The sequence below is a fragment of the Apus apus genome, chromosome 15, assembly GCF_020740795.1.
Source record: "Apus apus isolate bApuApu2 chromosome 15, bApuApu2.pri.cur, whole genome shotgun sequence".
Classification (NCBI taxonomy): Eukaryota; Metazoa; Chordata; class Aves; order Apodiformes; family Apodidae; genus Apus; species Apus apus.
Window position 1 is genome coordinate 231,285 of NC_067296.1, and position 13,902 is coordinate 245,186.

The 13,902-nt window shown below is 54.0% G+C and overlaps 1 protein-coding gene across 19 annotated transcripts in view; it reads left to right on the plus strand.

Annotated features, from left to right (window-relative positions):
- Window positions 1-1,068: 1,068 nt before the first annotated feature.
- Window positions 1,069-13,902, plus strand: part of EPB41L1 (erythrocyte membrane protein band 4.1 like 1) — a 65,901-nt gene continuing 53,067 nt past the window's right edge. For 14 of the 19 annotated variants that reach the window (XM_051632857.1, XM_051632865.1, XM_051632869.1 and 11 more), the window contains exons 1-3: window positions 1,080-1,137; window positions 6,406-6,595; window positions 10,242-10,291. The gene's annotated coding sequence lies outside the window, so the exon portion shown is untranslated. Of the gene's footprint in view, window positions 1,143-6,405; window positions 6,596-10,241; window positions 10,292-13,902 lie in introns of those variants that run through there. The other 5 variants (XM_051632858.1, XM_051632860.1, XM_051632859.1 and 2 more) reach the window with 5 other exon arrangements.

A 13,902-nucleotide genomic window follows, 5' to 3' on the forward strand; every position in this document is an offset into this window, starting at 1 on the left:
GCCATGGAGGCCACTGAAGCCATGCTGTGTATCCAGTGCATCCATGCACCTGGTGCATCCCTGCTGTGCATCCCTGCACCCAGTGCATCTTGTGCTGTGGGTGCTGGGGTGTGTGCTGGAGCAGACACCCTCATTTTCATCTGCATCTCCTGGAGGGGGCTGCCAGCCTTGGCACACCCAAAATACCCAGGTCATTGGATAACCTGGAGATCTCCTGGTACTGGCTATGGGAGTCCCACACAACCACAGCATGCTGCACACTGGGGCTGTGGGTGAGCAACCCTAGATACTGCAGGAATCATAGAATCATAGAATTATTAAGGTTGGAAGGGATCTTAAAGATCATCTAGTTCCAACACCCTGCCATAAGCATGGACCCCTACCACTAGACCGGGTCACAAAAAACCTCATCCAACCTGGCCTTAAAAACCTCCAGGGATGGGGCATCAACAGCCTCCCTGGGCAACCTATTCCAGTACCTCACCAGCCTTATAGTGAAAAATTTCTTCCTAATATCTAACCGAAATCTCCCCTCTCGCAGTTTAAGGAAGGGTCAGCTATCATTGGGGAGCTGCAAAACCTGCCGACATGTCCTGCCGAGGCAAAGCTCCTTCCTTGAGGGAGGAAACCTTGGCCCGGGGCTGCAGCTCTGGAAGAGGGGGGCGGCGGGAGGAGGCTCCGCAGGGCCGGGAGGGGAGAGCGGCCGGTGCAGCCGTGCGAGCCGAGCAGGGCAGGGAGCGAGGGGAGAGGAGACCGGGGCCCTGGGCACCTCTCGGGGTCCTGTCCGAGAGGGGGATCAGGCGGGAGGTGCGTGGGACCAGCCACGACGGCCCCGCCGCGCCCCCGGACACCCACCCGCGCCGGCCCGAGCCGCACCCGCAGCGCTGCCCGCCGCAATGCCGGGCTCCGCAGCCCCGGGGGGCCGGGGCGGGGCCGGGGCGGCCGCTCCCCCTGCGCAGCGGCCCGGCCCGCCCCGCGCGGCCGCCGCACGGCGGGCAGGAGCAGGCGGGCAGGAGCAGGCGGGGCGGGCAGCGCCGCTGCGGCTGGGGCCGCGCCCGGGAGGCGGCGGCGGCGCGGAGCGGAGCGGAGCGGGGCTGGCTGAGCCGAGCGGGGCTGGCTGAGCCGAGCCGAGCCGAGGTGAGGTGAGCGACCGGGCGAGCCGGGGATGAAGGGGGCGCGGGTCGGGCAGCGGCCCCAGGTGCGCTGCCTGCAGCCCTGCCTGCCTCCCTGTCCCTTGCAGGCAGCGCTGCAGGCGGGCTTGGCCCCGCTGCTAGGAAGGCTTTTCCAAGCCGGGCCTCCCCTTGGCGGCTGAGGTGGGAGGGGGCAGGGCAGGGCAGGGCGGGCAGCGCATCCCGCACCGTGTCCTGCCTCCTGCCCGCCGTGCGGGGCGGGGCAGCGCCCTGCGGGTCCGGCCGGGCCGAGGGGAAACCGCGATTCCCTCCCCTCGCGGAGCGCGGGGAAGCAGCCGGGCGGGTCGGGGCCCGGCCCGGCTCTGGGGGGAGCCCGCCCTGGGGAGCCGTAGCCCTCAGCGACGCGTGGCCGTGATAGCGTTTGACTGCCGGGCTGTGATTTCAGGGAGACGATTTACATTAGAGGGAGAATGTGGAGAGAGCCAGGAACAACTTGGAATGGATCCTCGCATATTTCTGTGGTTATTTTTGGAGTATCGTCATATGGCAGGAGGTGGGCTCTGGAGGTATCCATGAGCTCAGCATTTTCTCCATAGGCTGGTTACCCGGGAGATTGTACTAGGGGACCTGCGCGGCCCTTTGCTCGAGCAGTGGGTTCTGTGTGAGCCACTATTTCTCCCGCTGTTTCCACGGCGGTATTGTTTCCCTCCACATGCCTTCAGCATGTTACGGTGGGGACCCTCCTGTGGACAAATAATGGTCTGGGTATGCATGGTTGAGTATTCACAGTGTGTTGCAGGCGATGGAAAAGCTGTGTTTGATTCAACTGTAGATGGTGTGAGGTGACTCCTGATCAGCTCCTTTTCCATTGCTGTGGATGAGGTGTGGCTTCTCCAGCAACCCCAGACACTGGCCCATGCATCAGTCTCCTTCCTGTGCTTAACTGTCACATTACCTTCTGCTTTTTCATGGTAGGCTTATCCAAAGTGATTTTTGCTTCCAAACAATTCAAGATCTGCAAAGCATGTTGTTACCCAGGTTTGCTTCTTGGGGCTGCCTTGCAGATCTCGGCATCCTTTGTGGCCCACTGAAGGATTGTGTGTGTTTTATCCCTTTGACCATAGCTACACAGGCTGGAGAGCTGTTCTGGCAGCCTTCAGTTGCTTGCCTTTGTTTCTATGAAGCCAGTTTGGAGCTGAGGGAAGGCTGGGTTTGGGCAGTGATCTTACAAGAAGGGCTTACTCTTACTTGTATTTTTTATAGTCTGCTTTGGTGGGCATGGAGGCCTTCTTAGAGTGCTCAGAGCTGTGCTGTTGATGAGGACCTCAATCTCCACTGCATGCAGAGATGCAGGACATATTCTGGAAGCTGTGGCAGACCCTGGCTGTTGTAGTGTATGGCAAGTCCACACCACTCCCTTTCTGTGCTCCTCAAACAGGAGTAACCTTTGTGTTCTATCTCAAAGGACCATGGTGTACCCGGCCCTTGGGAGTGCGAGCCTGCAGTCTCTGCTCAGAGCAGATTGTTTACATCTTTCTTCTGTCTCTTCTCTTTGTGCCATCCTTGTGCTGTGTTGCTTTAGCTGCAACTTACTTAGTCATTAAACCGGACATCATCATAAGTGTCAGAGCTTTGGGTTGAGCTGCTGGGGTACAGGGTGTCTCAGAGGGCATCTCTGGTTTAGCTGCAGAAGCCATGTTTGTGCTGACAAGGGGCTGGCCTTGGCTGTAGGTGATGAGTTCTTCCCCTGCTGTTTTGATTGCTTGTTGATATTGTAGCTACAACCATCCAGGATTTTTAATTTTTATCAGTTTTAGAGAATTCAGCATTTTCCAAAACTGTCAGCGCAAGATGTTTTGTTTCGGAGGAAGCTTCTAAAAATTGTTTTTGAAGTCCAGTGTTGTATTTCTGGTCAAAAAGCATGAGTGTAGAAGAGAGTCTGTGTTCCTGGCATGTGGAGGGTGAAGGTTTTGGGATCTGTGCAGTGCAGGCATAGAGCTTGCTGGGCTCTTTTTCTTGGTTACCACCACAGAATCACAGAATGTTAGGGTTTGGAAGGGGCGCCTGGTGATCATTGAATAAGGCGGCCCTGCCACAGCAGGACCAGAATCTAGAGCAGGTCACACAGAAACGCATCCTGACAGGTCTTGAAATCCTCCAGAGAAGGAGACTCTACAACCTCTCTGGGCAGCCTGTCCCAGGGCTCTGTCACCCTCACAGTGAAGAAGTTCTTTCTCATGTTGAGGTGGAACTTCCTGTGCTCCAGTTTGAATCCATTGCCCCACGTCCTATCTGAGGGCATGACTGAAAGAGATTGGCCCCTCCTTCCTGACATCCACCCTGCAGATATTTATAGACATTAATCAGGTCCCCTCTCTGTCTTCTCTTCTCCAAGCTAAACAGTCCCAAGTCTCAGCCTTTTCTCATATGACAGATGTTTCAGTCACTTCATCATCCTTGTAGCCTCCATTGGACTCTATCAAGTCAATCCCTGTTCCTCTTGAATTGGGGAGCCCAGAACTGGATGGAGTACTCCAGGTGAGGTCTCACTAGGGCAGAGTAGAGGGGGAGGAGAACCTCCCTCAACTTTCTGTTCACTCTCCTCTTAATGCACCCCAGGATAACATTGGCCTTCTTGGCCACAAGGGCACATTGCTGCCCCATGGATAACTTCTTGTCTACCAGGACTCCAGGGTCTTTCTCCATGGAGCAGCTTTCTAGCAGGTCAGCTCCTAATCTGTACTGGTGCATGTTGTTGTTCCCTCCCAGGTGCAGGACTCTGCACTTATTCTTGTTGAACCTCATTTGCTTCCTCTTTGCCCAGCTCTCCAGTCTGTCCAAATCTTGCTGAATGGCCGCAGAGCCTTCAGGTGAATCAGCCAATCCTCCCAGTTTCCTACCATCAGCAAATTTGACCACCACTTCCAGGCTAAGTGTCTTCTGGCATGTATTTTATGGGGTGGCCAGGTCAGCTGAAGAAGTCACTACAGCGTAGAAAGGAGAAACTCTTAAAAATTTATTTTCTTCCCCCCCCAGGCAGTTGACCTCTCTTTTAGGCTCTGGGTGATGACCTTGGTCTTGATGAGGAGCTGGATGTCTCATTGATCTACAGAACAAACTCTCATGCTTCCTGCTGCAGCACTGAGGCCTTGTCCTGTGTGTTAACTCCAGCACTGTAGAACCACATTGCCTGCCTTCATCTCTCTAGAACTGCTGAGAACTTCTGCATTACTAGACATTTTTAGAGAGCCAGGCAGACCAGTCAGGTCCCTAAAAAAACAAATTCTTCCCATAGCTAATTAGGATTTCTACATGAGGAAGTCACAGAGAAAGGCCTGTTGGTTAAAGGTCGGGGGGTGGGCTGGGCCATCCCCGGGTTGCTCCAAGCTTCCTGCCCAAGGCTCACAGACATCATTTGAGTGTCCTTTGCCTTAATTTTATTTGGCTGTGCACCGGAGCTATTTCCCTATTTTCCTGCTGCCCTGGGGGCAGTGCTGCAGTGCCTGAGTGAGGGCTGGGTGGCGATGGGGAAGCAAGAGTGTGCAAGGAGATGGGCTGAGCACAGCCTGCAGCTTTGCAGCAGAGCAGTGTGGGTGACTCAAGGCCTGTGTTTAGCTGTGTAGTAGACTTTCATGCAGTGTCTGTCACTTGGAGGTCTGAACTGAGTCTGAAGCTCTGCTTTAAGCATAGATGCAAAAGAAGAAACACAAACCAGAAGAGGTTCCTGAGGCCTTTGTTGCTGGAAGCTCCTGTGCAAGGAAGACTTGTGCAGCTACAAAAACGTGACTACAGCATCTAAAAATGTGCTTGCACTGAGACTGTGACAGTGATGACTGTGTGGCTTATTGTTCTCATTAGAGCAGTCGGGTGGCTCTGAGTCAGCAGGTTTGGATTTGTCACAGCCAGGGCAATTGCACCCGGGAGACTTGTGAGGTTCTCTGGTGCCAGGCAGAGAGGCTGGTCCTGGCTGTCTGGTGTTGGGGTTGGAGCCTGGACTTGCACTCACTGACAGCTTCTGCTCTTACTTGAGCCTGGCAAGAATTATATGTATTTGTGGGTGCTGTAGGACAGTCTCCCTTGGGAGGTCCTTTCCAGCAGCTGCCCTGTGACATTTGGGTCTATCAAGTTGAGCATCACTACTTCTTTCTTATGCAACAGTCTTTGTCATGCACATCACCTTGTCTGGATTACAGGATATGGGAGGCATGGTGGGACAGACTGTCTTTCATGAGGACATGTTGCAATATTTCTTTATGGCTGCAGACCCATTTTTTCTTTCCTACCAGCCCTTGTGGGTCGTCCAGGACTTAAGAATGCTTTAAAGGGAAGAGGAGGAGATCTGAGCAGCCACATCTTCCACCATGGAGGCAGTGGCTGCTTTCTGCAGCAGCTCAACCATCTGCACAGTGCATCCCTGGTGCAGAGTGGGGTGTTGGGCCCAGGCCCTGTGGTTGTCTCTTGTCTGGGATGATAGTTGCTCCCTCTGCCCTGCCTTGCTCTGAGGAGCTGAACTGTTTGGGGGTGCACAGATGCATTTGTGCCAAGAGCTGCTGGGCTGAGCTTTTGTACAGCTGGGACAGGAGCCAAGGTTTGTTCTCCTTGTGCTAGACAGGGAGCTGTGGGACTGTGTGGAAAGGGGCAGTCATCCCAGATTTGGTACAAATACTTTGTCTGCTTCTCCCAGTATACAGCTGAGAGTATTCTGAATTTGAACTGAAAATTAGTCAGTGCCTTGCCTATCATTTGTGTGTGTCCATGTGCCTCCAGGTTTGCTGTCTGGGAGGGGGGGAGTAGCAGACAGAGCCTTAACATCTGGATAATACTGCACTGGAAGAGTATTTTCCTTCCATCTTTTGCCCTCCTAAGGGCAATACTAGCCCTCTTGGGGGCTTAGCAGTGGTCCCAGGCCTGGTCTGCCCTGGGCAGGAACTGGTGTGATCACAGAGTAGAGGAGACAGGGCTGACCTTATTGTGTTCAAAGCATGAGACAAATGAGGCTGAAGCTGCCAATCTACAGTTGCCAGCAGGTCAGCAGTTTTACTCGGGTACTTAGCCTCTTTGTCGAGGTGAAATGTGGTGGCAGTTCAGTATCTGCTCCAGCCCCTTTCAGAAACCAGCCCTCTGCCCACTGGTTCTGACTGGACCCTGCAGCCATCTTGCTGGGCTTTGCTGTCCCTGACTCCTTGGTCCCAAAGGCTCCTCTGCAAGGTCTTGGGGATGAGATGGAAACCAGGACCAAGTGCTGCTCTAGTGTGAAACACATCCTGCGTTTCAGGTGATGCTGGCTGAGGATTGGTGGCACAGCCCTGCTGCCAGGATCCACCCACCCACTTCTTCCTCCTGCTGCTCTTACTAACCCACTGCCTGGCAGCAGAGCCGAGATATGTGCTGGGATCCTTCCCCGAGCATCAGATGGAGAGGAAAACACAGGGTGGAGTCATCTCTCGCACAAAGGAAATATTGAGGTATCGTTTCTGCTTTTGGTGGATTTTTTTAGGTAGCTGAGGAGAGACTAAATAGGATTTTTGCACATTCACAATCCCCTTCCCACCTCATTTTCCTGTGAATCTTTTGCTGTAGTGTTATCTCTCAGAAGATATTTTTAGCTTTGCATTTTCTTTCCTCCCTCCCCCACCCCCTCCTCACCATATCAGAGAAACATGTTTCTATGGGAGAACAGAATGAGCCATTTCAGGAGACATTTTCTTATGGGCAGAAGGGCTGGGAAATCTGAGTGTGAGTTTTAAATGACACGTCCCCTTTGTAATCAGGTAATTGTACTTTCTGGGGTGAGTGCCAGCAGGAAGCTGTCCTGGCTGGGCCAGGGGCAGGCAGGTGCATTCCCTGGCAGCCTGCAGATGGGACCAGCTCTTCATGTCCTCTGCCTGCCCATCCACCCAGCACAGTGACAGCAAATGCTGGGCTGCAGTGCTGGGAGGGGTCTTGCAGGTTTTTCTCTTTAATGATCCTATTGGGGAAGAAGTACCCCTGTGTATGAGAGAAGCAATTAAATGTTCTAATTAGGTCCACTATTGATCTGGCAGTGTTTCTGCTGGCAGGAGCTCCTGTTGGGCATGGGATGGTGTGGCACCTGAGAAAGCTTTGGGTCTCTGCTTTGCTGGTGGGGAGAGGGATATGGCAAAAGGTCTCAGAGTGGGAGAGTGGTGCTGTGTCCAGGCCTAAGGGTGGTCATACAGCTGGGTCTGCTTCTCTCTATAGGAAGGTGCAGTTTTTGACAAGAATACAAACCCAACATTGATGGTGAACTTTGGGTGGGGAAAGGCAGCCAGAATTCTCAGCAGTGTTGCGTTTTCAGAGATTTACAAGTCCTGATAGATGTAAGTCCTGTGGAGTGAACTGGCCAGGACAAGAGAAACCTCCTTTGGAGTCTGATTTGGGTCTGGATATCTGCATGCCTCCTGAGGCAGGAGCCCTTACGTCTGCAAATTCATTGGGGCTCTTTTACAGGCAACCAAAAACTGCATCAGTATGGCATCAGTAAATCCCTGTTGGTCACCTTGGTCTTGTGTGTGATACACCTGTAAGAAACGTAGCTGACTTTAGGGTGACTGTTGGAGGTATTACAGGATGTAGTGTTTTGGTGGTAACTTCCACCATCTCTGTAAGCTCACCTTGCCTTTTCTGTGCTGCTGCAAAAGCCTTGGAGCTCAGTTCCCCCTGGCACAGCACTGCTGGCTGTGGCAGCCTGGTCTATGTGCAGTTAAGGAAACCTGGAGGGCCCATGGTGGTGTGGTTCATGGTCATCTCCTGCTGAGTGCTGGTTGGACTGTTCCTTCTTGGCTCTCCAGAGCTGTGTGCTTCCAGTGCAGGGTGGAGCTGTACACAGCTGGATCTCCTGCTTGGCTCAACTGCCCTGTTTAAGCTCCTGCTCTGGTGGACATCTGAAAGGGACAGTAGGAATCCTTGTCCCCTTCCGTTACCCCTTGTTGGACCTATCAGCATTTTTGCAACCTGCTGGCCTAGATCTGAAGGAGCTCAGGCTGTGGCTGCCTCCTGCCCGCAGGCAGTGGATTTGCTGGCTGGGCTCTGTCCCTGACTCCCCCCAGAGCCTTGGTCCGGTGGCTGCTGTGTCCCTGCATTGCTGCCTCGGCCAAGGCGCCCTGTCAGGGGCAGGTGGGGTGATTGCGGTAACACTGCTAGGACAATGTGGGTCACTGTGGGATGTTTTCAAGCCTGGGGCACTGTCTGTGGCTGAAATCGTGTGTGCACCATCCTGGCACCGGGGAGAGCTGCATGGCAGGAGATCCCGATAAAATCATGTATAGATTTTTGCTGGCAAGAGTGTTGTGGGGAGCTGCTTGTTTGCAGGCAGAGGTGAACAGGGGTGGGGGAGGGTCCTGCTCCTGTTGCCTGAATTCTGAGAGTACTTCATTGATATGGTAGGAATTGATGCAGTAGCTCAGATCCCAAAATATCTGTAGCTCAAACCCTGCTTTGTTGCAGCCAGCGCTGGTGGATGCTGCTGAAGCTGGGAAGGAGGGATGGTTGGTGTGTGATGGAGAGTGCAGGGCTTTGTTTGGCAGCGTTAGCACAGGCTGGGGAGTGCCAGTGCTCTGCCTTTGGTGACTGCATCCTCCATCCTCCCTTGCAGGAGGAACACAGTGCAGCCCTGGCAAGCCCTGGATGCTGGGGCTGCTTATATGATACCCCTTATTCCGGATCTGTTGAAGGCTGCTGCTCTTGTGCCTGGCTGTGCATCTCTTGACTCACCCTTGATGTGGAGAGAGCCAAGCATGCAAACCTGGGAGCAGCACAGGGCCCCGACAGAAATCATTGGGCTTGGCAGAGTAGGAGCAGGGCCATGGAGGCTGCACCAAAGCAGGTCTCCTTGAGCAGCCTGATCCAGTGTCTGACCCCTCTTGCTGTGAAATTTTTTTTCCTAATGTCCAATCTAAACCTACCCTGTTGCAGCTTGAAGTCATTCCCTCTTCTTCTGTCACTAATTATCTGTGAAAAGAGACCAGCACCAACCTCTCTACAATGACCTTTCAGGTAGTTCTAGAGACCTTCTCCCCACTCAAAAGTGATTTTGTTTCCTTGGCAGTGCTGAAGCTCTCAGCCTTATTGCATCAGGTTTTTTGCCTGGGTGACAACAGCAGATCCAGTTGCTGACTGTGAGGGAGTGGCTGGAGCCTCAGTGCAGTAGCTGTATGACTGTGGATCAGTTGCTGAGCTGCTGGGGGGCTCTGTCCAAATGGAAAGTGGAGTACATTTTTTGCCACAAACAAGCTCTTGGGAAAGCTGCTGTGACTTGGTGTAACTCAGGGCAAGCTGTGTCAGGCTGCACAAGCTGATGTTTGCTTGCAGAGAATGAGAGATTTTTGCTGAATCCATGGAGAGGTAGGTGCTTGCTTACTGTGCTGTGAGCGTCTTCCTTCATATGACTGTAGTGCCTGCTGGGCAGTTTTTCCTTCCCCATTAGATGCAGCTGTCATCTAAAAGGTGGTCCTGAAAGTGTTGTTGCAGGATCTGGGCTGTTCCTGTTAATACTGCTGATTTTACTTGTGGTTGACCAGAGCTGCTGGTCACTCCATGGACAAGTGAGTGGAACTGTCTGCCATGGGTCCTGTGTCACTGACCTGCACCGTTACCCAAGGTGAAGGTCCTGCTGACCAGATGTTGGCCTTGGCACCACCACAGGGTCTGTGCCTGTGAGCTGGAGGGACTGGACAATGGGGTGGCACAGATGGCCCTGAAAGGAGAACTTGGGCAGTGCCCAGCAGTGCAAGCCAAAATATCTGTTTCATTTCTTGGAGATGTGTTGGTTCTGCAGCACTGCCTGTAGTAAATATTTGCTTTATCACTCAAATGAGCAGAGCTGGCTCACAACACATGCAGCAGGCAGGCTGACTGTGTAAGAAGGTGCTGTGTTCACATCAGTCTTTTTGAGAGAAAAGTGGCATCTAATGTAATCTGGAGCTTACATTTTTCAGCAAGCAGCTTTGTGTGGAGCCTAACAGCCATGCTTGGGCTGTGCAGGCACCATCTTGTGATGAACTGCCCACCTAATGTCCCTCCATGCACTTACTGTCATCTCTGGGAAGGGTTTTTTAAATTTCTTTTTAACCAAATCTGGTTTCTTCTTTGCAGGTTCTGGGTTGTGCCCAAGCCGAGTGCTGAGAGCAGCCCCTGGAAGCAGTGTGAGTTTATCCTGAGAGCTTTTCTTCTCCTTTCCAGATCCCACATAAGGCTGAGTGTGTTTTGTTGTGTAGAAAGGGGTTGCTCACAGCAGAGCCAGGGCTGCAGGGTGGCTCATCTGCCAGAAACACCCAGCAGGACTGGAAATCTGGCCTGCTACTACCAAAGCACAAAACTGCTAGGCTTGGCCTTCTATGTCTTTCTTTATGTGTTGGGTTTTTTTCCTGGTTTAGTTAGGACGTGGGCAACAGCTCCTTTGCCAAAAAAAGGCTCTTACCAGCTGCCTGAGTCTCTTTGGTCGCTGATGGAGCAGCTCTGGGAGCTGCACTCAGCACTGAGCTTCTGTCCTCTCTTTTGTGTGGAGGGTTTGAGGAGTGCCGTCTGTTTGCAACCAGCCCTTGCATGTTGTTGGGTGTGGATCCCAGCCCAGGGTGTAGGTCCCCAAGCTCACAGGGCTGGAAACGGCTGCCCCGAGGCACCTCCCAGGGAGGCCAGCACAGGCGGGCAGCTGGGAACAGAGGGTAGGAGAGGACAGCCATGAGTCTGAGCTGCAGAGTTAAGTTGCTGGGATGTCTGAAAAAATTGATGGCTTGTGGTCCAGGCCTTCTCACAGACCCCTGGGATCCATCCAGCTAAGTGGGCAGGTCCGTTCCAGGGCTCTGGTGCACAGCAGGTCTGCACAGTGCCATCCCCGCAAACCCAGCTCGCTCTGGACCCAAGGTGGGAGGAAGGAATCGCCATCTGAAAGCTGGGGACATGGAGCCCCATGACTGCACTGCAGCCACCATCCTGGCTGTTTCCCAGGTGACAAGAGCACATCCATGTGGACCCCAGGCCCTGCTGCCTGCTGGGGTTTGGCTCCTGCCTACACAAGGCAGAGGCAGGCAGCACCCTGGGTGTGGGCAAGTGATCCATGTCCCTGCAGAAGGTGATGATGAGCTGCTGAGATGTGTTCCTTGGGGCTGGGGGTTTCTCTGGCTCTGAACAGGGCAGTTTGTTGCTTTTTATGAGCGGTTTCTCACCAGAGGTGCTGCAAAAACTTCAGGAGGGCTCTTTGCTGGTCTGGCAAGACCAGGGGCGTGTGTCTGTAGGGAAAGTAAGGAGGATGATAGGGTTTCTTGTCCCATCTCTCTGTGCTGAAGAGTTTGGATGCTGGAAGACCTGTTTTGGAATCAATGGGGGCAGAGGTGCAGGCCCACCTTCAGTGGTGGATGGCAGGGGATAGGCATTGCAGCGTGCCTTGGGGTGGGTCCCGGTGTGTGTGGGGAGGCTGGGCACTGGCCACCACCCGTGGGGGAGCATCCAGCTCCTGGGCAATGCCTAGTGGGAAGCTCTGCCTGTGCTTGGGGTTTCAGTCCTTGTCTTCCACCTTGGGGTGGCTTGGGAAGCAGGAGGACATATTCCACCTCCTTGATCACTGCTGGTAACTAGTCAGCCCCTCACTTGTGCTGGTGGCCTTGGTGCCCCTGGATGCAGCTGGGGATCCGTGTGTCTTTGGTTTTATGTTTCCCTCTTTCAGCTGGGTCTTGTGAGGCAGCACTAGGGCGTGGGGAAGCACTTGCACAGCAGGACATCTTTGTGGCTGTGTGCCCTGGACAGACTCACCCCACCATGTGCCAGTTGCCTGCGTCCAGGCAAGCGAAGCCTTGACAGCAGAACCCGGGCTGGCTGCTGCTTTGTGCTGAGGGAGGTGTCCTCCTGCTTCTAAAAGGGTTGGTGACACTCCTGTCATGGCACAGTGATGGTGCTGGTGATGAGCTTCTCTTTTCTCTGTATTTCTACAGCTCCCTCTCAGCTAATGTAATATCCTACCTCATGGATGTCATGAGGGGCTTGCTGCTGGGATTGGGTAGGCAAGGGTGAAGGGGAAAGGACTGTCCTCTTGGGGGATTGCTTGAAGAAGGTGTTCATCCATCAGTTGAACTGATTATTGTAGGTCCATTCCAACTGACCTACTCCATCCTGCTCAGAAGTGGAGCACAAAACACATCCATTACCTTGGGGAAAGTGGCATTTTGTAGCCACTGCTTGATGCCTTGAGCAGGGCTCTTCAAGGCTGCCAATCAGAGGATGATGACTGTGGGCAGAGAGCTTGGCCTTGCTTTGGAAGAAAGGATGGGAAAGGCAAGGACAAGTGCATGCCTGAGCTGGCCTTCCTTTGGCAGCTCCCATTGCGTCAGGCTACATGCCAGTGCCAGCCCTGCATGAGGGCATGCAGTGCTGGTGGTCCTGGTGTCTCTCTGGGGATCCTGGTCCCTGCCTGGGCTGAGCACTCCATGTGGCCCAGGCACCTGTTGAACAGCCCTTTCCCTATCCAGAAAAGCATGGAGGGGGCGGTGGGGCCCAGCCAGCTCTGCAGTGGGCAGCCCCATCCCAGGCAGAGCCCCCTGCACTGCACTGAGGTGATTGATCCCTGTAGCTCTGCTCACAGGCAGTTTCATCACCTAGATGTACTCCAGGTGATCCTGCTTTGTCAGGGGTCTTGAACTAGATGATCTTTTGAGGTCCCTTCCAACCCTTAAGATTCTGTGATTCTAGTGACTGCAAAGCACAGATGGGCACAGACCTGCTGAGATCCCTCCCAGCACCCTGGGTGGGACTAGCTCCTTATTTTAAGGGTTGGCCCAGGGCACTGCACAGATGGCTGAGGCCTGAGGAATGCTGTTGGTCTGTTTTATGGAGCAGTTGGGAAGATGAAGCTGTTCTTTCCTCCCTGCCCATCATCCCACCAGTGGTGGAACCTGGCACAGCTGGCAGGAGCTGGCAGTGCTGCTTGTGCCAGGTGCTGAGGCAGAGATGTGCCTGTCCCTGCCCTAGTTCCAGGCTGCTGCTGCACTTTCCTCTTGATCTGGAACCCATCCGTGCTGAAGAACATGCCATGGTCAGTGGAGCTTGCTCCATGCCATCCCAGCTGCTGTGGCGTGGGCTGAGCAAACAGGTTTGTGGTATGTGGCAACGTACACCCTGAAGGCTGGTGAGAGCTGCCAGCTCCCTCAGACTCAGCCTGGGAAAGGCTGGCTTTTGGCCCACTACCCTGATGACTTGAGCTGATGCTTTTAACCTCTTCCACATCATGTCAGTCAGGAGCTAGGCTTCCCCCAGGCTGCATTACAGCTGGGGGGCTGGGATGCTAGCCTCTCCCTGACCCCTCTGCCTGGCAGCTGAAGGCTTCTATTCCAGCTGGCCATGCTGGGGCTGTGATCCTGCCCTAGCGTTGACATGTGGTGCTCTCTGCTTGGGTGGCAGGAGATGGGGCTTTCCTTGGGAGATGCAGCTTTGCTGCTCCAAAGGCCAAATGCACTTCTCTGAGTCCTTAACAGGTCTTGGTGGTAGAGAGCTCTGTTCCTGTGTGACGTACCACTGGCTTTGGCCAAGCATACGAAGGGCTGTGATAGCCTTGCTAAACTGGTGATCCCACCAGGGCTGGGTGGAAAGGAAGAGCTGTCCACTCTCAGATCCCTGCAGAAGAGGACTTGTCACCCAGGACTGGCATTTCAGCAGCTTTTTGGCACAAGAGGACCTCAGGGATGTGGAGCTGTAGTAGTGTCTGATCAGGCACAATGTGTGGTGGGGATCTGCAGGGCTGACTCCCAAGGGTGGGCGCAGAGGCTGG